Source organism: Sminthopsis crassicaudata, chromosome 3 (assembly GCF_048593235.1).
Source record: "Sminthopsis crassicaudata isolate SCR6 chromosome 3, ASM4859323v1, whole genome shotgun sequence".
Classification (NCBI taxonomy): Eukaryota; Metazoa; Chordata; class Mammalia; order Dasyuromorphia; family Dasyuridae; genus Sminthopsis; species Sminthopsis crassicaudata.
Window position 1 is genome coordinate 617,806,999 of NC_133619.1, and position 26,294 is coordinate 617,833,292.

Below are 26,294 nucleotides of genomic sequence, written 5' to 3' on the forward strand. Positions count from 1 at the left end.
GCCGCCTTCAGGGCTCCTGGAACAGGCTGTTCTCATCTGCCCATTCCAGAGAGGCAAGTCTTCGCATGCTTGGGGTAGACACCATCCTAACTCACCAAAGGACCACCTATTACCCTAAACCTGGTGCGGCCTGTCTGCCGTGAGGTTCTACCGGGGTATGGCTGCCAGAAATGCTACAGCTTCTGGGAGCCACCTGGGAGAACTGACTAGCAGGTGGACACTAAAGGTGGATGAGCAGCCCTGAAAAGTGCTCGGTAAGCCCCCACGTCAAAGCTGCTGGTCCTCCCTGTACATCTGCACCCCACTAGCACCCATAAGTGTCTGGCAAACAGTAGGCATTTAGTATCTTTTTGTTGAATGGACTGAATTCCCATATATGGCTGCATGCAAAGATTTTCTGTGTGTCAGGCTGCTGGGTTTCTTGTTTTAGGTACCTGGGGAGGGGGTGTATTCTGAGATCCATTTATCCTCCTAATGGTCCCTGGAAGATCCAAGGATCAATCCTTCTCTTAACCCTTAGCAACCACCCAAAATGGGTGGAGTCTAACTACTATGCCTTAAAAAATGGTGAATATAAGGAATCCAGGGATTCGTAGGAAGATGGACAATGGATGAAGTGACAATGAACGAAGTCAGCAGACTTCATAAAGTTAATAAAAAGATGAACTGGGGCAAACTGCAGAGAGCAGGAGCGAGGGGAGGGCAATGGATGCAAGATCCTGCTTTGCTGTCAAGAGTTACAAGGATGGGGCAGTGGCAGAGACCATCAGGGAAACTATCAGGAAAGAGGAGAAGTCCAAGGATAGGACCCAGGAATTCCCAGGCACAAAGAGCCCTTCCAGAAAGGGAGCTGCCTCTACCAGTGCAGGTCAGCACACTGTCCCGCTCTTAGAGAGTTGCTTAGAGCACAGAATGTAGTAAGAAGATTTGCCCAGAGTGAAAAAGCCAATCACAGGTCAGTGGCAGAATTTGAATTCAGGCCTTCCTGGTTTCGTCATCAACTCTCCATCCATGTGCAGCATGATAAAATGTATAAATATGTAAAGAATAATTGCACATGTTTAAAATATGTTGGATATCTTGCTGTCTAAGGAAAGGGTAGGAGAAATGAGGGAGAAAATTTTGGAATATAAGATTTTGTAAGGGTGAACACTGAAAACTATCTTTACATATATTTTGAAAATTTTTTTAAAAGTTATTTTTTTAAAGAGCAATATGATGGCATAGAACAAGTTTGACAGAAGATGTCAGGGCCACAACATGAAACATCCCCTTAAAGCCATCTACTCTTTAAGACAAATATAGTTATGAGGGTGAGCAGAGATACCCCTAGACATAGGACCAGGAGGGAATACAATGGGAGATATATTTAGGGAGAAGATGGATCACCAGGTAGCTTTCCAGTTTATCTAATTTGTTTTGAGAAGCACTTTAGTGTAGTGGAGAGAGAGTTGGCTTCAGAATTAAGTTTTGCCTCTGAACCATGCTGGCTAAGCGACCCTGGGCAAGTCTCCTAACCTCTCAAGGGAGACAGGCAGCTCTTCAAATCTATAAATTTCAGAGAAGATGGCCAATGTGAATTGGGAGAAAAAAAGAAATAGACATTTATCAAGCACTTACTATATTATCAGTGTGTTTGTGTGTGTGTGTGAGTGTTGGTCACTTGTCAGGGGCTTTATAAATATTATTTCATTTCATTTTCACAACCACCCTGGGAGGTAAGTTCTATTATCCCCATTTTTAGTTAGAGAACCTGAGGCAGGTAGAAATTCCCAACATTACACGTCTAGGAAATGTCTTAGGTCAGAATTAAACTCCAGTCCTCCTGTCTCCAAGTCTGGCACACTATCTACTGCACTATCTTGCCACCTCTAAGAGATGAATAGAATTTCTTCAGCCCAGAGTTCTCTATATCAATGAAATCAGGCCCCTTTTCCATCCCTATTCTGACTAGCTAGATACTAAGCTCAGCTGTTTCTGTGCTACTTGGTGAAAATAATGCTGCTAAATGCTAGTAACTAATTACTACTTCTAGTAACAACTGTCTAAATTCGTGTTCCCTGCAACAAAGCCCTGGTTATAGCTCTGTCAGTTTATGTTCCACCAACCTTGTCTTTGACAATCCGGGATCATATTCACACACACACACACACACACACACACACCCTAAATGTGGGGCCACCCTGGTACCTGGGCTTCATTATGTAGACAGCTCCTACCAAATATAAGATATATTCTAGCCCTTCTGACCCACGTCTCTGGGAGTTTCCTGGAAAATGTGTTACTCTTTGAATTAGGACAGTAGCACTTCAGGCAGCTAGGTGGGCCAGGTAAATTGGAGCGAGGCAGACCTGAGTTCAAATCTTTCCCCTCTAATTAGCCTTGCAAGTCACTTAAGTGCTTTGTGCTTCAGTGTTTTCAACTGTAAACCCTACCTTCCAGGGACACTTTGATAATCAAGTGAAATAATACTAGTAAATCATTTCACAAAATTTAAAGTGCTATTTAAATGCTAGCTATAATCATTAATATGATGATTAACTAGCTTTGCCTTGTCCAACTTTGAGTCTAATGCCAAGTGTAATTCTCACTATGTTCTGAGAGTCCTATACAAGAAGCAGGGAGGGGTATGAAGTTCGTAGCATCAGCAACAAATAAAAATAAAAGAATAAACAGGGGATACTGGAGGCCCTTTCCACTCTGAGATCTGGTAAACTATGAAAGAAGGGCTGGAAATTTGGAACTATGCTCAAAAAGTTATCACACGGTGCATACCCTTTGACTTGGCAGTGTTTCTATTGGGCTTGTATCCCAAAGAGATCTTAAAGAAGGAAAAGGGACCCACATGTGCCAGAATGTTTGTGGCAGCCCTCTTTGTAGTGGCCAGAAACCAGAAACTGAGTGGATGCCCATCAATTGGACAATGGCTGAATAAATTATGGTATATGAATGTTATGGAATATTATTGCTCTGTAAGAAATGAGCAGCAGGAGGAATACAGAGAGGCCTGGAGAGACTTACATCAACTGATGCTGAGTGAAATGAGCAGAACCAGATCATTATATATGGCAACAAGACTAGACGATGACCAATTCTGATGGATGTGACTCTTTCCAACAATGAATTGATTCAAACCAATTCCAATTGTTCAGTGATGAAGAGAATCATCTACACCCAAAGAGAGGACAGTGGGAATTGAGGGTGGATCACAACATAGCATCCTCACTCTTTCTGTTGTTGTTGTTTGCTTGCTTTTTGTTTTCTTTCCCAGTTTTTTTCCTTATTGATCTGATTTTTCTTGTGCAGCAAGATAATTGTATAAATATGTATACATATATTGGATTTAACATATATTTTAACACACTTAACATGCATTGGACTACCGCCATCGAGGGGAGGGAGTGGGGGAAAAGGAGGGGATAATTTGGAACAAAAGGCTACCACAAAGATCAATGTTGAAAAACTACCCATACATATGTTTTGTAAATAAAAAGTTTGAATAATAAAAATAAAAAACTTTATTAAAAAAGAAAGAATCAAGAAGGAAAGAATAAAAATGCTCAGCAAATAGCTTTGAAGATTTTGAAGAAAAAAAAAAGAAAAGAAAAAGGGGCTGCAGCATGGGCTCCTGGGAAAGGTAGGTTTAGTAGCAGCACTGACAGGGTCGGCTGTGACCTAGGGCCCAGAAGTGGGGAGACTGAGTAGCTGCAAAATAAATGTCACTAGCTTTCCCATCCTGCCTGGGGCAAACTGTGTGGGTGGCAGGAACTAGAGTTCAAAATTTTCATTCTGTTCCAAATCTAGGACATAAAGCTATGGGCCCAGTTCTCTGAAGAGAACATAAGTCTTAGACAGGAACCAGAACATGGTGTTCTCCTGGTAAAATGTTTTTGAGCCATGTCTTTAAAAGCCTGAGCAATACTTAAAGTCTCCTACTTAAGGTTAAGGTTAGTTTGGGGCATACTTCATTTGACTTGAGACTGAAAATTAAACACCAATAAGCAGAAGTATAAAGTGTAATCCTTGCCTGAATCTGAAGCCCACTGGGCTTGTTGAGCCTGGCTGATTCATGAGAAGTGTGAATGTTATGAAGGCAGATGTGACTGCTTTGGGGTGTCTGGATCAATATGTAGGTGAGAGCTGACACTGTAGATGGAGCATGAGGGCTGTCTTACACACATGCTACATGTGATTTCTCAGTTCTGCCTCTTAAAAGCCCTATCATTTCTAGGTAGGAACCATCACTTGTAGAGATTCCCAGGTACTGAGGCTCTTTCTCTTCTCTATCTCTTTGATAGAGCACTTATCTACACATCCATTTTTGTATGCTGCTCTCCCCATTAGAATCTAAATGCCTTCACATCAGGCAACCTCTTTTTGTATCCTCAGCACTTACTACAGAGCCTGGGACAGAGGAAACATTTAACAAATATTTTTTGCCCCCAATTCAGTCTAAAAGTCCACTGAGGTCTGTTTTCCCCCCACTATGGGGGGGAGGGAAGGCTGCCAGGGAAGCACAGAGCTACAGTTTACATAAAACTTCTTCAGAAGAGTCATTGTGAAGGGGCAACGGGACAACAAGAAGAGTAGACATATATGGAATCAATTCACCGAAGATGAATCAGGAATAGTATAGACATTGCTCTGAGAAGATAAAGTAGATCAATTAGGAAATCAGATCAAATTTTCAAAATCTTCATCATGATGCTCAACTTCTCAGGCAGCACGGGGATGATTTGAAGAACATTGGATTCAGCATGGGAAGACAGCTTCAGGTGCTGGCTCTACTGTTTGGTGAGTGACCTCTTTCTGCCTCAGTCTCACTATCTGCCAGACCTGACCCAGGCAAATAAATACCTGTTCTCATGCTGCAGCCAAAGAATCTTTTTATTACCTCAGGCTGCCTTTCACATTTGGGAAGGGATAGAGCTAGAACTTAATTTTGTTTGGATTGGACTGTAACCTTTTCCATTTTTCCCTTAGAGAAGAACAAGAAAAGCCTCTGACCTTCAAGCAATGTACCATTTCATTTGTTTTTTAATAAGTCATTAACTGATATACTTTTCACTTTTTTCATAATCTCAACCTTCCAGTGATTTCCCCCAAATCTTCCTTCAATAAAGAAGCACAACCAAGAACAAGGAGCCAACTCATTGTCCATGGCTGACCACGCACGCCTCATTCTGTACTAACAGTCCGCCACTTTCCTACCGAGAGGAGTTATGTTGCACAGCAAACCCTCTGGTCAAGATCGCACTGATCTGAGAACCAGTGCCTTTTGTTGCTGTTTTTCTTGACATGATCACTTTTGTCTGAACAGTTTAATTTGTTTAAGCAGTTCCTAAATATTTCCTTAGGATAGGAAAGAAGCTTTGCTGTCTGGAATACCCACTCTGCTCTGCCTCATCCTATGAATTTACAGATGTTACCCTTCCCTGAAATGTCTCTCTCTATATTTTTATATATGGCTTCTTCTCAAGCCTCCCAGGGATCTTTTTGGGGGCATGCACCTGCTCTAGTCCCTCATATCTCCTTTCAGCACAGCCATGTACTCCAGTCAATCTTTGATATGTATATATACACAAACTGTATACATGCATGTATACGTGAGTGGATAGGCCAGATATAGATAGATAGATGAACTACAAAGACAGATAAACAGACAGATAGGTATATGAACAGTTAGAAAGATAGACAGATAGATGATAGATATATAAATGAACAACTACAAAGATAGACAGATGAACAGTTAGAAAGAGATAGATAGACAGACTGATAAATGAACGACCACAAACATTAGTTAGATAAATAAATAGATAGATGAACAACTACAGATAGGAAGATACATGCATATATACTATCTACCCAATGAAGATTAAGAGGCTCCAAAAAATTCCCTGGACTCTAATATCTGCCCATTCATTGCTTTATTTCAAATTTCTCTGTCAATCAAGACTCTTGACAATCTAATAACAGTATTTTTCCAGGCACATCATTTTCTCTGTATTCCTTACCCCCCCACATATACATATACACACATATATTTGTATGTGTTTATGTGAATATTTTATATACACACATATATACATATACAGACATACACATATATCATACACACACCACCATTACCACTTCTGGAAAATAAGAAAAAGAAAAACTTCTTATGACTAATATGCAGAGTCAAGAAACAATATTGGCCCCTTTCAAACTTTTCTGATTCCTTCTGGCCCCTGAACCCATCCACCTCTGTCAGGAAGGAGGTAACCTGCTTTATCACATGTCCTCGGGAATCATGATTGATCACTGAATTAATTAGGGCTTTTGGGACTTTTAAAGTTGTTCGCTTTTCTGGTTGTCATGCATCAGTTGTTCCAGGGGTTTATATTCTAGCAGAGGAGATAACATGTAAATAAATAATCTTTCCCTAAAATATGTATGGAGTAGATAAAGTCATTTCCAGGGGAAGGCACTGGCATCTGTCCTTAATGTTGATGCATAGATCTGATCACAGTCCCTCCTCTGCTCACAAAATGCTAGTAGCTCTATACTAACCCCTGGAATAATTAGGGGACACCACAGTGCATAAAGCATCAGGTCTGGAGTCAGAAAGATTCATCCTCCTAAACATCAAACACTTCCTTAGCTGAATGACTCTGAGAAAGTCACTTAACTCTGTTTGCCTCAGTTTTCTCATCTGTAAAATGAGCAGGAGAAGGAAATGGCAAACCTCTCCAGTGTCTCTGCCAAGAAAACTCCAAACAGGGCCAAAAAGAGTCAGATACTAAAAGCAACTGAACAATGAAAACTAACTCCTTAGAAAACTTTTTTGTCTGGCATTTAAGGCCTCCACAAACTAAAACAGACTACTTTTACACCTGCCTTGTAATCTATGCTCCAATCATATTAAACTTTTTTCTTTCCCTCTGAACATACCCTGTGCAGTCCTGCCTCCATGCTTTATATCACACAATTCCTTATCCCAAATGTCATCCCAAACCCAACGTAAATGTTGCTACTTCTATGAAATCTTCCTCACTCTTTGTTAGCAGTGATGACCTTGTTCCTGACTGGCACTTCCCTCTCCCCAGCATCAAGACTCTGATACATTTAAGCAGAAACTGTACTGTGTAGTTATCTATGTTCTGTTCTCCCTTTAAACTTTACATTTCATAGAAGAAGGGTTCCTGTGTCTAAATTAAACTCTTCCATTCTGGCACCTAGCACTGTGCTCAGCATAGAGAAGATGCTATACAAATATTTGCTGCATTAAATTGGCACTCCAAATTCCCAGCATTACAGCCATTCTTTGGGGTTTGTTTTTAGTACAGACTGTGCATTGGGAGAGATCTCAGAATTTATCTAGCCCAACCCATATATGAAGAGGAATCTCCTCTTTGATCGTTCTGACATGTCAGTCAGCCTCTATGTAAAGTCCCAAAGACAGGGACCTCACTACTTCTTGGGGCAGCACATCCCACTTTTTGTCAGCCTTAATTGTGAGGAAGCTTTCCCTTTTGTGGAATCCAACACTGCCTCTGTGTCACTTCCATCTACTGCTCCTAACTCTGTTAGAGCTGTAGAACCATAGAGAAGGCTGGTTCCTCTTCCTCCCTTTTGAGAACAGTAGAAGACTTCCTAAGGTATAAATGTTATCTAAAAGGAGTAATATATTAATCTATCACCATCTGTTCCTACAAATGCAGTTGTCAGAATATGAATTTATAGACTACCATGAGTTTAAAAAATAAAACCTTAGAACACTGAATGTTAGACTGAGAAAAGGATGGGGTTCTATTAGCATAGGAACTGGTATAGGGAAACACACACATAAAAGGCTACTTTGAGTCCAGCTCTCAGGCTAAGAACAGGGGCAAAAAGTGGGGAATGGGTGGGGAAACTATTCCCCTAAAAGTGCTAAGGGAGAGAAGGGGAGGAACTTGTGAGAAGGCCTTTGCAGACTGTTCTGACCTGCCAGCTAGAGAGTGATTGCATCATCCTCACACCCTCCTTACCGAGTAGGCAGTACACACTGTCCTAGGCATACATGGGACAAGAGACATATCCAAGACAAAAGATCCCTATTACTTGTGGGCTAGGAAGTGGAACACCATGATCCACCAGCTGAAGGAGATGAGTTGACTTCAGGGTACTTTGGAAATGATAACAATTATGAAACACTGAAATTAGGAACACTTAATGCACTGTGACGCCTCTTAGCCAGAGGTTATCCTTACCATTGTAAGGAGGGCAAGGAGGCAAAGGGTATGGGACGAGCACAAGAATACAGAAAAAAGATATGGGCTTGAAAGGCTGCCCCGCTCCCCACTGCTTTTGTGAACTTAGACAAGCCCTTTTGGGAAAACTGGGGTGATGCAGAGAATTGCCAAATTGCATACAAGTGTCTTCAGAAGCCATCTCACCCAACCAGTTCTTCAAAAAGCATTCCTTTCTACACACAAGACATTTTCAGGCTTCCAAAGAGAAGCTGGCCTCTAAGCTGAATTTTGAAGGAAGCGAGGGATTCTAAGAAGCAGAACTGGGGAGGAGTTCACTACTAGCATGGGAAACAGCGTGAAGGCCTGGGCATGGGAAATGGAGCAGCGTGCATGAGGATCAGAAAGCACAGTATGGCTGAACCATAGAATGCATGAAGGCTGATAATGTAGTAGAGGTTAGGAAAGGTAGGAAGAGTCAGGTTGTGAAGTGCTTCATATAGCAGAAGAGTTTATGCTCCATCACAGAATTAAAAGGGAGCCCCTGGGATACAACAAACAGGGAGTGCAAAACTGGCCTGAGCCTTGATCACATCACTTTAATGACTCTGGTTTAAATTCCAATATAGTGGAGACAGAATTGAAGCAGAAAAACCAAAATGAAGGATTAGAAGAAAACTTTGGGAGCATTTAATTCAACTAATCCACAATCATGGTGAGCATTAGTGAAAGGATTCCTTAGTTTTCAGTTTTATATTCTTCTCAACCCATTATTATCTCTCAATAATTCAATGTTTAATTTATCAATATTTATTTATTTAGTAAATAGTATTTTATTTTTTCTAATTCATGTAAAGATAGCTTTCAACATTCATTTTTATAAGATTTTGAGTTTTACATTTTTCCTCTTTCCCTCTTCCCATCCATCTTCCCCAAGATGGCAAGAAATCAAATATAAGTTGTTCATAAACAATCATGATAAACATAATTCCACATTAGTCATATTGTAAAAGAAGCAACAGAACAAAAGAAGAAAAACCTGTAAAAAAGTGAAAATAGTACACTTCAATCTGCATTCAAACTCCATAACTCTTTTTCTGGATATGGACAGCATTTTTCATCAGAAGTCTTTTGGAATTGTCTTGGATCATTGTATTGCTGAGAAGAGTTAAGTGAATCACAACTGATCATCACACAGTGTCACTATTACCGTGTTAGGTGTTCTCCCAGTTTTACTCTCTTCACTCAGTAGTGTCTTCATGTACGTCTTTCCAGGTTTTTCTAAAACCCGTCTGTTCATCATTTTTAATAGCACAATAGTATTCTTTCACATTCATCTAGTACAACTTGTTCAGCCATTCTCCAACTGATAGGCATTCCCTCAATTTCTAATTCTTTGCCACCACTAAAAGAGCTGCTATGAATAATTTTTGTACATATGGGTTCTTTCCCTTTTTTATGATCTCTTTGGGAGTCAGACCCAGTAGTATGGTATTGCTGGATCAAAAGGTATGCACAGTTTGGTGGCCATTTGGACATAGTTCCAAATTGCTTGCCAGAATGGTTGAATTAATTCACAACTTTACCAACAATGCAGTAGTGATCCAATTTTCCCATATCTTCTCTAACATTAATCATTTTCCTTTTTCTATCATGTTATCCAATATATCCAACATCCAATATGAGGTGATACCTTGGAGATGTTTTAATTTACATTTAGATTTAGATTTAGATTTAGAGCATATTTAAATAATAGTGTTCATTTCTTCATCTGAAAACTGCCTATCCATATCTTTTTACCATTTATCAACTGGAAATGACTTGTATTCTTAAAAATTTGATTCAGATCTCTGCATATTTAAGAAATGAGGCCTTTATCAGAATTGTTCCTATTTTTCTGCTTTGTCTCTATTCTTAGTTGCATTTGTTTATGCAAAAACTTTAAATATCCATTTTCCATTTCAAAATATTCTCTAACTCATTTGGTCATAAATTCTTCCCTTCTCCATAGATCTTACAGGTAAATTATTCCCTGCTCTCTTACTTTGGTTATGGCACCATCCTTTATATCTAAATCATATACCCATTTTGACTTTATCTTGTATGGTCTATGAGATACTATGGTCTATTCCTACTTTCTACCATACTATTTTCCCAGTTTTCCCCAGCAGTTTTTGTCAACAGTGATTATTTATGCCAGAAGCTGAAATCTTTGAGTTTCTAGTTCCATAAAATAATTTTTGGTAATTTGATTGATATGGCATCAAATAAGTAAATTAATTTAGACAGTCATTTTTATAATATTAGCTCAGTCTACCCATGAGCAATTGTTTTTTTCCATTTTTTTATTTGATCTGACTTTGTGTGAAATGTGTTTTGTAATAGCGTTCATATGGTTCCTGGTTTTTTCTGGGGAAGCAGACTCCCAAATACTTTATATTGTCTAGTTATTTTAAATGAGATTTTTTTTTTTATCTCTTCTTGATGAGGCTTTGTTGGTAACATATAGAAATGCTTTATTTCCCTGCAACCAAACTAAAGTTGTTAATTCGAGTAGTTTTTTAGTTGATTGTTTAGGATTCTCTAGTATGTACCATTATGTTATCTGCAAAAAGTGACAGTTTTGTTTTCTCTTTGCCTGGTCTATTTCCTTCAATTTCTTTTTCTTTTGTTATTGCTAAAGCAAACTGTTCTGGTACAATGTTGTGCTCATGGGATATTGTATTCATGGGAATCCTTATTTGATCCCTAATCTTATTGGAAAGGTTTCTGGATTATCCCCATTATAGAGAATGCTTGCTGGTAGTTTTAGACAGATAATATTTATCATTTTAAGGAAAGTTCCATTTATTTCTATTTTCTTTAATGTTTTTAATAGAAATGAATGTTGTATTTTGTCAAAAGCTTTTCCCACACCTATTGAGATTATCAAGATAATTATATAATTTTTGTTGATTTTGTTATTGATATAGTCAATTATGCTAATAGTTTTCTTAGTATTGAACCTGTTCTGCTTTCCTGGTATAAATCCCACCAAATCATGGGGCATTATCCTCACGATAAATTGCTGTAATCTATTTGTTAATATCTCCTTTAGGTATCAGCCCCACATTTGTGTCCTTCTTTGCCTATTTTTCCAAATAATTTATTTAATTTAAATAAATTATTTAAATAAATAAATAAATATAAATAAATTTATAAATAAAATTTATATATATATATATAAATTTATAAATATAAATAAATTATAAATTAAATAAAAATGCATTATTTAAATAAATTTATTTATTTAAATAATTTATTACTGGAATTGATTTTTAAATGTTTGACGGAATTCACTTGCAAATCTGTAATGGACTAGAACTCTGGAGAAATATACTTAGGCAAGCATTCTTACATGATGATGTTAACTCAGTGGAATTGATAAGACAATGGTCATCTAGTTTAGCATAGTGGTTAATAGTTCCCTAGTTCAGTATGACTGATTTAACCTAATAACATATAATGATTCCCTAGTGATATAATGATTGGCTTATACTCCCTATGATGAATGGGTATTTAAGAGGTCAGAGTCAGACCTAGAAGGGGACTAGAACAGACTCGGAGAAAACAAAGGACTGGAGGCTAGCCTGTTCTCCTGCTTCCCCCCACTGAGACCAAGGTCCATCAGAAAGCTTCAGAAAGCTAGCCCGGACCCCAGGCAAGGAGACAAACTGTGAAGGAGACAATAAAGGCCTTTGGACTTTATCACCTGGCTCTCGTAGTGATTACTATACTGAAACGAAGGCTGGTCTAGAAAGCTAAACCAGAACATTACACAAATTCATGTGGATCTGGATTTTTTTTTTCCTTAGAGATTTCATTGATGACTTGTTTGATTTATTTTTTCTAAAATGGGATTATTTAAATATTGTATTTCTTCTGCTAACTTGGGAAATTTATATTTTTGTGAATATTCATCTGTATCATTTAGATTGTCAGATTTATTGGCATACAACTGGGCAAAATAGCTCCTAATTATTATTTTAATATCCTCTTCACTGGTGATAAATTTACCTTTTTCATTTTTGATGCTGGTAATTTGGTTTCTTTTTTATTTTTAAAAATCAAATTTATTAAAGGCTTATCTATTTTTTTTTTACAAAACCAGCAATTAATTTTATGTATTAGTTCGTTTCCTTATTTTCCATTTTATTTATATCTCCTTTGATTTTCAGAATTTATAATTTGATATTTAATTGAAGATTTTTAATTTGTGTTTTTTCTATGATTTTAAGATTAAAAATTTCCCCTAAATACTGCTTTGGCTGCATCCCATAAATTTTGGTATGCTATCTCATTATTGTCATTCTCTTTGATGAAACTATTGATTGTATTTATGATTTGTTGTTTGACTTATTCTTTAGGATTAGGTTATTTAGTTTGCAAATACTATTTCATCTATTTTTGTAGCATTTTATTATACATATGCATTTATATTAAATGCACACAAGAATGAATTTCATTTTTTCTGCCTTTCTACTGGTTTTTATGCTCTAATACATGGTCAATTTTTGTGTAGGTGCCTTGTACCATTGAGAAAAAAGATTTTTTTTCCTATCTCCATTCAATTTTCATCAGAAGTCTGTTATATCTAACTTTTCTCAAGTTCTATTCACCTTCTTAAATTTTTTTATTTTGTGGTTAGACGTATCTAGTTTTGATAGGGAAAGATTGAAGTCCCCTTAGTATAGTTTCGATGTCTATTGCTTCCTGTAACTCATTTAACTTCTCCACTAATTATCTGGATACTATAACACTTGGTACATATACATTTAGTATTGTATTACTTCATTGTCTATGGCATCCTTTAGCAAGGTGTAATTTCCTTCCTTATCTCTTTTAATCTATTTTGATTTTGCTTTGAGATCAGGGTAGCTACCCAAGCTTTTTTTTTTTTTTTTAATTGTAAGTGTTTCTACATTTCAAGTGTGTTCTCTGTAAACAATATGTTGTAGGATTCTGGTTTTTAATCCACCATGCCATTCACTTTTTTATTGGAGAATTCACAGTTTCGACTACTAACTGTGTATTTCCCTCCATCTTCCCCCCACCTTTTTATACTTTTCTCTTTTCTTTCATTCTGTCCCTCTTCACCAGTTTTTTGCTTCTGATTACTGTCTCCCACAATCTGCCCTCCTTTCTATTGGCCCCTTTCTCTTTTCTTTCTCCTTTCCTCTCTTACTTCTCTATAGGATAAGATAGATTTCTCTACCCAACTGAGTGTTATGTTATTCCTTCTTTGAGTCAAATTTGATGAGAGTAAGATTCAAACAATTCTCACCCCCACCCTTTTTTTGCTCTATTGTTTTAAGTCTTTCCTGTCTTTTATGCCCCATTCTGCCTCACCCTTTCCTCTTTTCCCAGTACCTTTATTCACCCCTTAATTTTTTAATCATCCCCTCAAAGTCAACTTATATGCACAAATCCTCTGTCTAAATATATACCTTCTAACTAGCCTAGTAGAGATAAAACTCTTAAGAGTTACAAGCCTCATCTTCCCATATAAACAATTTAACCTTTTTGAATACCATGTTATTTTCTTTCCTGTATACCTTTTTATGCTTCACTTGAGTCTTCTATTTAAAGATAAAATTTTCTGTTCATCTCTGGTCTTTTCGTTAGTGAAGTTTGAAAGTACTCTATTTCATTGACTATCCATCTTTTCCCTTAAAGGGTACAAGGAGCACTATCCCAGACTTCTTGCACTGGTCACTGGCTTTCTATGCCAGGCCATCTGGGACTGGAAGTTTGCCCACTGCAATGGGATGGCTGGCCAAGTCAAACCTGTTGTGTCCTGGGTTCTAGGGCTAGCAGTTTGCCTGCTGTGCCTGGGGCTAGAGGTCTCATAGCTGGCCTGCTGAGCCACAACTTCTGCACTGTGTCCAAGAGCCTCCACTTGTTTGCCCAGGCACCATCTGTACTGTGCTGCAATCCCTTTTACCCAAGGGAGGCAGATCTTTCAGGAAGTCCTGCTAGCTGGAAGTCCATGGGATGGAAAATTGTTTCACTCCATCTTTAGGTGGATTCTGTCATTCCGGAATTCTTTTAAAACTTGTTTTATCATTGTTTTCAAGGGAAATGGGAGAGAGCTCAGAGAACTTCCTGGCTTCTCTCCACCATCTTGACTACTCCCCCTCATCAAATATTTATGAAGTGCCTTCTAAGTCTTAGCATCAAGAATACAAAGATAAAGCCCTGGCACTCTACTAAATGGTAAAAATAGAGAGATCAGTGAATTCAGACAAAAGACCTCGGTTCCTATCCTGTGACTTGCTTATCTAGAGCTTCAGTTTCCCCATCTAGACAAGGAAAAGAGGCAAACATATGGGCTTTAAACCTTTTTCCAGCTCTAATTTTAAGGACCCTATAATAAATATTATTTTTATTCCCAGCACTTTTATAATGGGAGTAATGTTTTTATTGATTATTAATATTTTAATAATTTTTAACTAGATGAGGCACTTATGTGTTGTACATTCCTAACTCAAAAAGTTAGGAAGAAAAAGGTATTTTTGGGGGGAGTGAAAAGAAAAAAGGAATGACTAGCCAGGTTCAAGGGAAAGAAGTTCATAAGGTCACTGAAAACATTTCCATAGGGAGATAAGACATATTGGGTGAAAAGTCTCATTGGGCACAAAGCCAGACCTCAAAGATTTTGCTACTTCCCCATAAGGACTTAATTGGGGGTTTGTTTAGTTTGCTGAAGAGTTTGCTACTGGCTTTTAATTAACCTCAGGGGAGCTTTAGAGCACAACACCACAGATAGGTTATCCTGGTAACTGAAGCATAGAATGTCACAGCTTGGAGAGACCTTAGAACACAATGTCAGAACACAGAGGAGGACCCTTAAAAGATAGAATGCAGAGCTGGGAGGGAGGGACCTCAGAATTTAGAATGTCAGGATCAAAAAGGGACGATAGGATATGAAATGTCAAAGCTGGGAGGGCCCTTAGAACACACAATGTCAGATGTAGATGGGGTTTTAAGACACAGGATGTCAGAAGTGGGGGGATGGGATCTTAGAACAAAAGGCTTTCAAAGTTGTTGGTGTAATCCTGTGAATGCAGATGTAAGGTAGATAACATAAGCTTTATTATTTTGTTTTTATTTATTTGTTTATTTTTTTATTTATTATTATTCCTAGTTTACAAAGGATAAAATCCAGAGGCTTCAAAGTTAAATGAATTGTCCAAGATCAGAGTGAATGTTTAAACCTGGGTCTCCTGACTCCAAATTCACTATTTTTTCCAGTCTACATGCCTTTGAATTGGCTATTCCCTATGCCTGGAATGCCCTCCCTCTTTACCTCTATTTAAATCTCCAATTTTCTTGAAAGCCTAGTTCAAATAGTACCTCCTACATGGGGCTTTTTCTGTTTTTCTAACTGTGACTCTAACTGAAATTACCTCATCTTTAGCTTGCATATAAATATATGCAATATATTTATTTATATATATAATAAATATATGGATACATTTATACATATACATAGGATTTGTACTTTGAAGGAATCTCCAATGGTCAATAAGCATTAAGTGCTTACTGTGTGCCTATGAAATCAGCCCTGTCCTCATTTATATTCTGATATAGGAGACAGGGGAGTAGACAAAATGAATATGGTACAAAATGGCATAAGGAGGATTGGGGATATCAGGAAGGCTTCATGAAGAAGGTGGTACTTGAACCAAAAGAAACCAGGAATAAGGATGAAAACCAGAAGTAGAGGGAAGGGAGGAGTGCATTCTCAGAATGAAGGGCAACCAAAGCAAAGGCATGAAAGTATGCAATGGAGAACTTTACGCTTGGAGAGACAAGGCCGTTGTATTCGGATCATAAAGTTCATGGGAGTTAAGTCTAAGAAGACTAGAAGCTAGCAAGGGGCCAGGTCATGAAGGGGCTTAACTGAGAATTTACATTTGCCTCCTAGAGGCCCAGAGGCCATCCATGTTTGTTGAGCAAAGGGAATGCTTTAAAAAAATCGCTTTTTTGTCGAAGATGGAGTAGGAAGAGACTTGAGGAGCAGAGACTATTGCAATATTACAGGCGAAGGGTGATGAACTCGGGTGGTGGCTGTTGAGTAGAGAAGAGAGGATGTATATAGAAATGTTTTAGAGAGAGATGACAAGTTTTGGCAATTGATTGGATAAGCTGGGGGAGTGACAATGATTTAAGGGTGGTGATGATGCGACAAACCTGAGTGACCAATGAAAGTTTTCATCAAGTCCCAAAGGAAGTATCAGAGACAAGCTTCATGTCCAGTTCCTCTGAATCCAGAGCCGTTCTCCTACACTGCCTCCCAAACATGTAGTTTCTCCCTACAGAATAAAAGCTCCTGGAGGACAGAGCATTTTATTTTTGTCTTTGGAAAAGCACTTCTCAGAGTATCCAGCACAGCATTTGGCATACTGTGGGTATTTTAATAAATGCTCACTGATTGAGTAATTTCCTTTTTTTTTTCCATATTACATAGAATGAATCTTTTCCATGGACTGGAAGGGACCTTAACTCCCTTTACTTAGACATATACTTAACCTTGGAGTATCAGTCTTATTTTCTGTAAAGCAGAATCACACTTGAACTATTTGTTTTACCTATATTCACAGAGTTGTTCTGAGATTTTCAAATGCAGAAATTATGATCTTCTGTCCCTACAATATATAACAAGTCATGAGTGTGAGAAAAAATGCCTAGAAAAGGTTGAATCCTCTAAAAACGCTATTGATCTGTCCTTCAAGCCCTCAGCCAAGCTCCGCCCAACCTCAGGCCTCTGTTTTTTTCTTTCAGGGAAGATCCTGCAATGATAATTCTCAATTCTAGCTTTGCAGCATCAATTTTTTCCAAAGGGATTGGGGAGAGGGTTTCAATTTTAACTCTATGTTTTTCTGTGCTCTTTAAGGAAGAGGAAGTTGATATAAAAAGGGAGGGAGACATGGACCAGTGAAAAAGAATGTGCCAAACTCTGGAGAGCACCAAACTAGGCAATGCATTCTCCTTTCTTGCCACTGGAGGGCACACTGATTAGTAGTGATAGGTGATTTCTGGGCAGGAGAAGTAGAGCAAGAGAACACAACTCTCAAAGGAAAGCAAGCCTGTAGCTTCCCCAGGAGACTGAACAGAAAAGAGCCTTAGAGATCACCTGGTCCAACCTCTCCCTTTTTACAAGAGGGAAAACTGGAGTCCAGAGAAGGGAAGGAACTTGCCCAGAGTCAGATAGCTAGTAGAAAGCGATGAAATCTGTCAAAATAACTCTCATTGGACAATCGAATACTGAAGCTGAAGCTGAAACACTTTGGCCACATAATGAGAAGACAATACTCACTGGAAAATACCCAGATATTGGGAAAGATTAAAAGCAAAAGGAGAAGGGGAAGGCAAAGGATGAGTTGGACGGAGAATGTCATGGAAGCAATGAACATGAGCTTGGACAGACTTCGAGGGAAAGCAGAGGACAGAATGGCCTACACTATAGTCCATGGGGTCATGGAGAGTCTACTGTGAATGAATAACAAAGTGAGAGTGTAAGAGGCTGAAACTCTTGAGTTAATGCACTGAGATGGGACAATCAAGCACTTGAGGCTAATTACTGATTGGACAATACTCTATGAGAATATGCTTGGAAAATGGCCCTTCCCACTATCCTGTGCTGGCCCAATCATTTGGTGTATACAGAGAATTGTGGGAGGGACTAGGAGGTGCAGGGAGACTAGCCAAGGTCACTTCTGGGAGAGAGACAAAGAGGTGAGGTCGCAGAGATCCTACGAGTCCACTCCCTTCACTTCTACGGCTAAAGACCAAGAATAAATACTTTTGCTTATCCTGACTCAGCTGATTCTAAGGTATCCAGGGTGCTAGCTCGGTGGCCACATGGGAGAATCAGAACTATCAATCAAGTCCCAAACATCTGTAAAGCTCTGATTATGAGCCAAGCACTGTACTAAGAACCAGGAATACAATGATGAGAAATAATGAAATAATCCCTCCTGAAGAGGAGCTTGTACTCTATGAGGAAGATCATAAGGAGACAGCCTAAATATCAGGCAGTTGGGGAAGAAAGAGCCTGGGCAGATGGGGAGATGAGACCCCAAGTCTACAGATTCCCAGACCAGAACTCTCTCAACTAGGCTAGAGAAGTATTTAGAATTGTGGACTCTTACTGGAAGAGATACCTTAGGTCATAGGATCATAGCTCTAGAGCTGGAAAAGAATTCAGAGACTAGTTCAACAATTTGGAGATGAGGTTACTGAAGCCAGAGAAATTAAATAATTTATTCAAGGTCACACATCCAGTAGGCATCTGAAGTGGGATCTGAATTCAGGTCCCAATGCCAGGGCAAGGGGTTTTTCTTTCCAGCAGACCTCCATTTTGTCTAACCCCTCTACAATACAGCCATAAAAAGGATTCTCCAGATTCAGTTTGACCACTTCCAGGGGAAAAAGAGCCCACTGACTCCAAGATAGTGTTTTCCTATGAGACAGCTCTAGTTGGGAAAATATTTTCCCTAATGTCTAACAAAATTCTTGCTTCTCTTAAACTCATCCCTCCCACTCCTCATTCTGACCTCTGGGGTCAACAGAACAAAGTTAATCTCTCTTCCCATGGGCAGTCTGAGTATTTGAAGATAACGATCTTGTCCCCCTAATTCTTCCCTTCTCCAGCCAACATTGATTAAAAAAAAAAAAACAAACCCGATGTCTTTGAGAATGTCAGATTATTACACAAAGCAAGCAGAAGTCCCTCTTCTGATACACAAAGACTTCACTTGGATAAATCTCTCCAGTCTCCTCAACAGATTATTTTCTGAGAGGATGGCAGTCCTCTGCAGTTCATTAATCTCCTCTAGAAGCTCCCCACCTACTCAGTGCATCTAAGTGTATGGTCCACAAGTGATGTTACAGGTGGGGTCTGACTAGGGCTGAGTTCAGTGAATCTATCACTTCCTTATTTCTGAAAAACCATGCTGCTGTCTATCTTACAGTAGCCTACAGCTGTTGTAGCTTCCATTAACTGATGTCAATCCACTAAGATAATAGGATCTTCTTCTCACAGCTCATAATCTATCACTCCCCAAAGCTATAGCTCACTTTCAAACCTAATTGTAAGACTATGGATCTCTTCAATTTTCCATGTAGTACAAAAGAACAATCATGGGCAAGAGGAAGGCACAATGGATAGAGCATCAGGTCTGGAGGCAAAAAAAACCTGAGTTCAAATGCAGCCTCAGATATTTAGGAGTTGTATGATCCTGGACAAGTCAGTTTATCCTTGTTTACCTCAATTTCCTCTTCTGTAAAATGAGCTGAAGAAGGAAATGGCAAACCACTCCAGTACCTTTGCCAAGAAAACCCCAAATGGGGTCACAAAAGAGTTGGATATGACTCGAATGATTAAACAAAGAAAACCGAATTTGGAGTCAGAATTCTTAACTTCAAATTCTAGATCTGTTGTTCCATAACTGCATGACCTTAGGAAAGGTCACTTGCCTTTGATACTGTCTTATTATTTATAAAGAAAGTCTTCAATCACAACAAGGCTTCTGAAATTTTTCTGTGCCTTGGGACTACATGGGCAATATCTAGGGAAGCCTGGGGATCTCTTAGTAGAAGAATATTTTTAAATGCATAAAACAAAATACAAAGGACTACCAGGGAAACAATTATGTTGAAATAAAGATGTAATTTTTTTCCTGTCTAGTCTCAGAGATTCTCTAAAATCTATGCACAGATTTCCTCCAGTCTCCAAGATCCCTTAAAGCTCTAAATCTTATCCTATGAATATGTCTACTGTTCATCAGAATCTTAATTGTAACAGTCAACACACTAGCAACTATGAAACAAAATTCTAGAGGTTTGAAGGGAATGAAAGAATGAAGAATTTTAATAACATAAATGAAAATTACAGTAAAAAGCAGCTAAACACAGGTAACAACAATGTCAGATTACAAAATGTTAATAATGTTGGCTCTGAAGAAATGAGAAAGAAACAGACACACCCCTCTTCTCTGTAAAAAAGTAGAGGATTAAGGGTGTGGAATATTACATACTATGGAAGAGCTGTTTGCTCTTCCTTAACTGTTCTACCCATATGTGCATTTGCAATAGTGGGTATTAGGAAATTATTGTGATGTTTACCCAAAAAAAAAGGAATTTTGTTGTTGTAGTTGTTGTTGTTTAAAGAATAAAAGGGAAGGACAGTATCCAGAGGGCATGGCCTCTTTAGATACATGAAGTCCCTGCTAGTAGTACTAGAGGCCATGCTGTCCTTCTCAAAGTCATACAAACTTGAGGATCCGGCCTCCATGGCTAAAAACCTGGTAGTTTCTAATGCAACATGATACAACCCAATGATTTACATTAAGGCCATCTCTTGGTAGTGAGCCCTCCAAGGGAACCAAACAATGGGCCCCTTCTCAGGCTGCGCAAGCCTGCTTCCACTTACAGGTAAGATATGTGGCCGCCTACTATTGCATCAGCTCTCCACCAGCGGACCATATTACAGGGGCTATTGTTCACCTGTACCTGTTTTGCTTGAACTATTAAGGTCCCAGGGCACAACAAGCTTGCAAACCGCCGGCCCTGGAGAAATTGGAGGAGCTCGGGGGAAGCTGGGCCTGGCATGTGGTTACCCCAGCAAACTCCAAGAAGTGCAGAGGGAGACAGGCAACTCAACTAATAATAGTGGCTGAATAACAAGTTGGAAGCAGGCTTGTGTCTCCGAGGGGAGAGGGACAGAACCAGAGATTTCATTAGCATAGAGAACTCCTGGATAAAGAAATCCCTCTCTCAATGGCAGTTGGTACCTTCTCTGCTCCTGATAGGGTAGAGAGCTAGAACCCAAGTCACTGTGTGCCAGAGGTGGCACTTCTGGCTCTAAGGCTACGGTGACTTCCCACAGGCAGAGGAATCATAAGATCGTAGAAATATTAGCTAAAAAGGAACATCAGGGATAGCTCACCCCATTTTACATAGGAATATGCTGAGGTCCAGGGAAGAGAACAGACTTCTCAGCGATCACAAAGAGAAAACCTGGCTGTATAAATATTGGGGGGGAGGGAGGGAGAGGAGTAAGGGTAACACTGGCGATAGAGGCTAAGCTTTGGAGTCATAAAGACCTAGATTCAAATCCTGCTTTTGACATGTAGGATCACAAGCTTAGAAGCAATCTAGTCCACCCCCATTTTACAGTTGAGTAAACTGAGGCCCATAGAGGCTCAGTGATTTGCCTGGAGTCACTAGATAGCTCAATTCAAAGCCCCTTGTTTCTCTCCTCTGCTTCTTACCACATGACCTTCCTCTCACTTTGCAGGGGCATTTCTGATCCTCAATAATCTAAGCAATCATATATTCCATTACAATCATAATCAGAGCTCAGAACCCAAGATGTCAGAGCTCGGAGGGCCCTTAGAACATAAAGTATCAGGGTCCAGATTCCTCTATATTTTAAGTAATCATAGTCATAAATTTATATCAGGAAGGGATTCCAACTCCTTCATTTTACAGAACAGTAAAGGCTCAGAGAAGCTAACTGGTTTTTTTAGGGTCACTTAGCTAATCAGTGCCTGAGGTAAGACTAAAAGCTGGGTCATCCTGCCTCCAAGGCCCAGCACCCCATCCACTAGAGAACTGTTGGTCCATATTAGTTGAAGAAGTTTCCACATTAGAGTTCCTAGATTAAAAATCATAAAAAAGGTCATCCACACAGTTAGGGTCCAAACCAAGTCTACTGGCTCCCAACTGCAAGCCCTTTTTATGTATTCTATTGTTTCCTGATAGGAACCCAAACACTCTGATCCATAGGGCACGCCCTCCCACCTTCTTTCACAAGGCTCCATTAAGACCTATGGTTCAATCAAAGTCCGGTGTTCATGTTCTATGATAGGAAGATATCCTATTTTAGCTCCTACTGCTGAGGGGGATCACCAGGATCCTTAAACAGGTTTATATCTTGTTAAACAGGAGAGCAGGTGAGAGATGGGGAGCTCTTGCCCAACACTGCATGGCTTTGTAGTCCACCGGCTTTTTCAGATGGCCTTGTCATCTCTGAGGTATAAGCCCTGTCACAGAAAAGGCACGCTTGCTATATGTGGTTCTGTAAGGCCATAGAGTGAGCTGACCTCCCAAAGAGACAAAAGGTCACTCATCTACTAGAACCTAGAAGAAAATGGGCTGTTGTCTCCTCCTATAGAATGTAAGCTCTGAGGGCAGGGAATGTTTCATTTTGGTTCACAGAATCAGAGCTTCTACAGAATCTAGTGTTAAAAGAGACTTTCAAGGCCATTGAATCCAGTCCCTTTATGTTCTAGAAGAGTTAACTGAAACACAAAGAATTAAATATACTCAGGGCCACACAGCAAAGCCTGAACTCTCTTAGGAACCCCTAGCCCAATGTGCTCTCCACTTCAGCACCTGCTTTGTTAACTGATTAAGCTGGGTCCAAGTATGATTGTGAATAAAATTCTGGAAAAACCTGAGCTCAGATGCCTCCATTTATACTTCCCAGGAGCAGAATAGACAAGTCCAGCTCACCAAGACTCAACTGCCTCAGCGTATCAGTAGGATCTACTGCAAAGCATGGCATGCCAGCTATTACATCATCTGACTCCTTCATTTGACAAAGAAAGAAACTCATGTTCAGTAAGAAGAATGAATTTGCTGCAGACAAAGCAATGAGCTGAAATTTCTTGATTCCTTCCAAATCAAGCATTCTTTTGTAATAAGAAGGCTGAGAATTAAAAGAACTCTGAGATATCTTATTGTAAGTTTCAAAATGGCTAATAAGACAGAAAAGGAGTGACAAATATTGGAGGGAATATGGGAAATTAGGACACTAATGCATTGTTAATGGAGTTGTGAACTGATCCAACCACTCTAAAGAACAATTTGGAATTATGCCCAAAGGGCTATACAACTGAAAATCCTTTGATCCTATAATACCACTGCTAGATATATATCCCAAAGAGATTTTTAAAAAATATTTTATTATAATTCTGGTTTTTCAAAATACGTGCAAAGATAGTTTTCAACATTCCCCTTTGCAAAATCTTGTGTTCCAAAATCTTCTTCCTCCCTTTCTATCTACCCTCTCCCCTAAACAGCAAGTGATCCAATATAGGTTAAACATGTGCAATTCTTCTATGCCAAGAGATTTCAAAAAAAGAAAGACAGACCTACTTGTTCAAAAATATTTATAACAGCTCTTTTAGTAATAGTAAAGAATCAGAAATTAAGGGGATGCTCATCAATTGGAGAAAAACTAAAACAAGTTGTGGCATATGATTGTAATGAAATAGTTCTGTGCTATAAGAAATGGTGTACAGGATGGTTTCACAAAAACTTGCAAAGTCTTCTATAAACTGATACAAAGTGAAGTGAGCAGAACCAGGAGAAATAATAGATTACATACACTGCTGAAATGTGAATGACTTAGCAATTCTCAGCAAAACCTTTTCTTCAAAACAATTCAACAGATTCTTGAAGAAAAATTCTATCCACCTCCAGAAAAAGAATTGATGGCATTTGATTGCACAGATCGAAGTATGCTATTTTTCACTTCCTACATTTTAAATTTTTTTTTCCTTTAGGTCTGTATCTTCTTTCACATCATGACTAATATGGGAATATATTTTGCATGACTGAACATGTATAATCTATGTCAAATTACTTACTGTCTCAAGGAGGGAGGAGATAAAAGAAGAGAAAATATGGAATTCCAAATCTTTTAAAAATCAATGCTAAAAATTATCTTTACATGTAATGAGGGAAAAACAAAATATTTAAAACAAATAAAAAGGTTAAGGATAGCATAAGTCATCTAAATGACAAAAAGACTCTCAGACACTGGGACCCTGCAAGGGAAAATTTAAATGGCCCTTTTCCATAAGGTCCAACCATTTTTCTACTTGCCTGGAAATAGCAGAGAAGGAAGATGGGTCGGCCTAAGCAAGAATTTTTTAATCAAAGGGAGCCCAGGTAGCTCAAAGGACTATATGTTTTGGACTGGAAGGGACCTCAGAGACTATGTAGTCAACTGGGTGTCACAGAATATCTGACTCAGAATAAGCCACAACCTTCTGGGGATTCATTTTCTTCTTTAAAAAAGACTTTTTTTTTCCCACAGTAGAAAAAGCTCAGAGAGGTTGTGACTTGCTCAAGGTTAAAGAATTATTAAATGGCAAAAATCAGGGTTTGAATTCAAGTCCTTTGATTTCAAATATAGAGTATAATCCAATGCATTGTGGTGTCTCATATGTACATGCTCCAAAATATGTCAATCCCAGTTTGGTCGTCATCAGCAATGTCAGAGCCCTTAGAACACAGGATATCTGAGCTGGAGATTAGAGTAACTTCAAAAAAAAAAAAAGTTAGGATGTTAGAAGTGGCAATGATCTTAAAAGATTAGCTAGTCTATCATTGATTCAAAGCTGGAGAGGTAAAGCCTGGTCATACAGATTAAAAGACTTTCCAAATATCACAAAACTAGTTCATCAAAATTAGAGAAAGCAAAAAAGACTGATCTTTTCACATCAGCATTTAGTTCTAGAGGTAGAACTATGATGAACTATGGATGCTACCTAGCCTGGGATATAAAAAATAGTTAGAAACCCAAGGCACCAAATAATTCTAACCCTTGAATGCTGAGCCCAACAAGTCCACAAATTATACTCTGTGCAGCTCATCTGTGAAGGGGCTTTAAAACCCTTTTATATAATATTAATAATAATAACCGGAGCAGCTAGGTGGGGTAGTGGATGGAGCATCAGTCCTGAAGTCAGGAGGACCTGAATTCAAATCCAGCCTCAGATACTTAGCACTTTTTAGTTGTGTGACCCTGGGCAAGTCACTTAACTCCGATTGCCCCAGCAAAATAAATAAATACATACATATATACCACAACAGCTAACATTTAATACAGAACTATAAGCTTTGAGAAGTTTTTTGCAGAAGTTATTTTATCCTCACAATAAACCTGTGAGAAAGGGTCTATGGTCATCTTCAGCAAACAAGAAAAAGAGGTTCAAAGTTCAATCACACAAAATAGACCTGAGGCTGCATTTGAACTCAGGCCATCCTGAATCTAAATCTGGCACTCTATTCACCAAGTCACCCAGAATCTCATTGTTAAGCCTCCTCTTTGAAATTGTGGAACAGGGAATAGGCCTGAGTCTATGTTTGAAGCAGTGACAGAAAAGTGACTTCTTCCAAGATCGCACAGGTAACCCAAGAAATGAGGTTTTATAAGGACTTGTTTCTCTTAAGTACCCTAGAGAAGGTTGTGTAGAGTTTGATTCAATGACATAAATCAGTATAATAGGTTATCATAAACACCCCCACAAAATTTCTGGAATCAAATGTTTCCAAGGCCTCTGACTTGCCTTCATTTAGAAGCAATCCCCTCCTTGCCAAAAAAAAGCAATTACAACAAAACCTAGAGCTTAATTTCTCCTTCCCTCACATTACTTATTAGAAGTAATTCCTTAGTGTTGACTGGAACACTTCTCAGGTTAGCTGGGCTCTCACACAAGGCATTCTTGTGCCTCACCTGCTATAACTGGGACTGTACCCAGATAAGGGAATGAAATTCTGCAGACTGCTGGCTGTCCCTCCCCACAGGATCAGGTTCTTAAGGGTTAGAAAGTTACAGAGTTAAGATGCCGCCCCACTTTCAAAGGCACTCCTGGCCAGCAAGCCTTCCTAAGTAAAAGTTTGAGGGAAGGTAAGAGCAGGACAGCCTGTCAGCCTGCATCTGCTCATGGATCTGTTTGCTTTACGGGGTTATGCCATTTTTGATCTGGAAAAGATCATCTGGGCCAGTCCCTCATTTTATGGAGGAGAACATTGAGGCCCTCCAAAAAGGAGTGACTTGCCGATGATTACAAAGGACATAAGCAAAGGATACAAGATTTGAAAAGAGTTTCAGATCAGGATTTTTCAGGGTAGTTAGGTGGTTCAGTGATTCTGGAATCAGGAGCACCTGAGTTCAAATCCAACCTCAGAGACTTACAGCTGTGTGACCCTGTGTAAGTCATTTAACCCAGAATGCCT

At 38.9% G+C, this 26,294-nt stretch overlaps 1 protein-coding gene and 1 long non-coding RNA gene across 2 annotated transcripts in view; both read right to left on the minus strand.

Annotated features, from left to right (window-relative positions):
- PRDM2 (PR/SET domain 2) overlaps positions 1 to 26,294 on the minus strand; it is a 196,235-nt gene that overhangs the window by 2,004 nt on the left and 167,937 nt on the right. The gene's annotated exons all lie outside the window — the stretch shown is intronic.
- LOC141564126 (uncharacterized) overlaps positions 1 to 26,294 on the minus strand; it is a 44,849-nt gene continuing 18,555 nt past the window's right edge. The window contains exon 2 of the long non-coding RNA XR_012488581.1: positions 1 to 26,294. This exon is cut by the window's right edge and continues 7,289 nt beyond it. This is a non-coding gene — a long non-coding RNA (uncharacterized LOC141564126).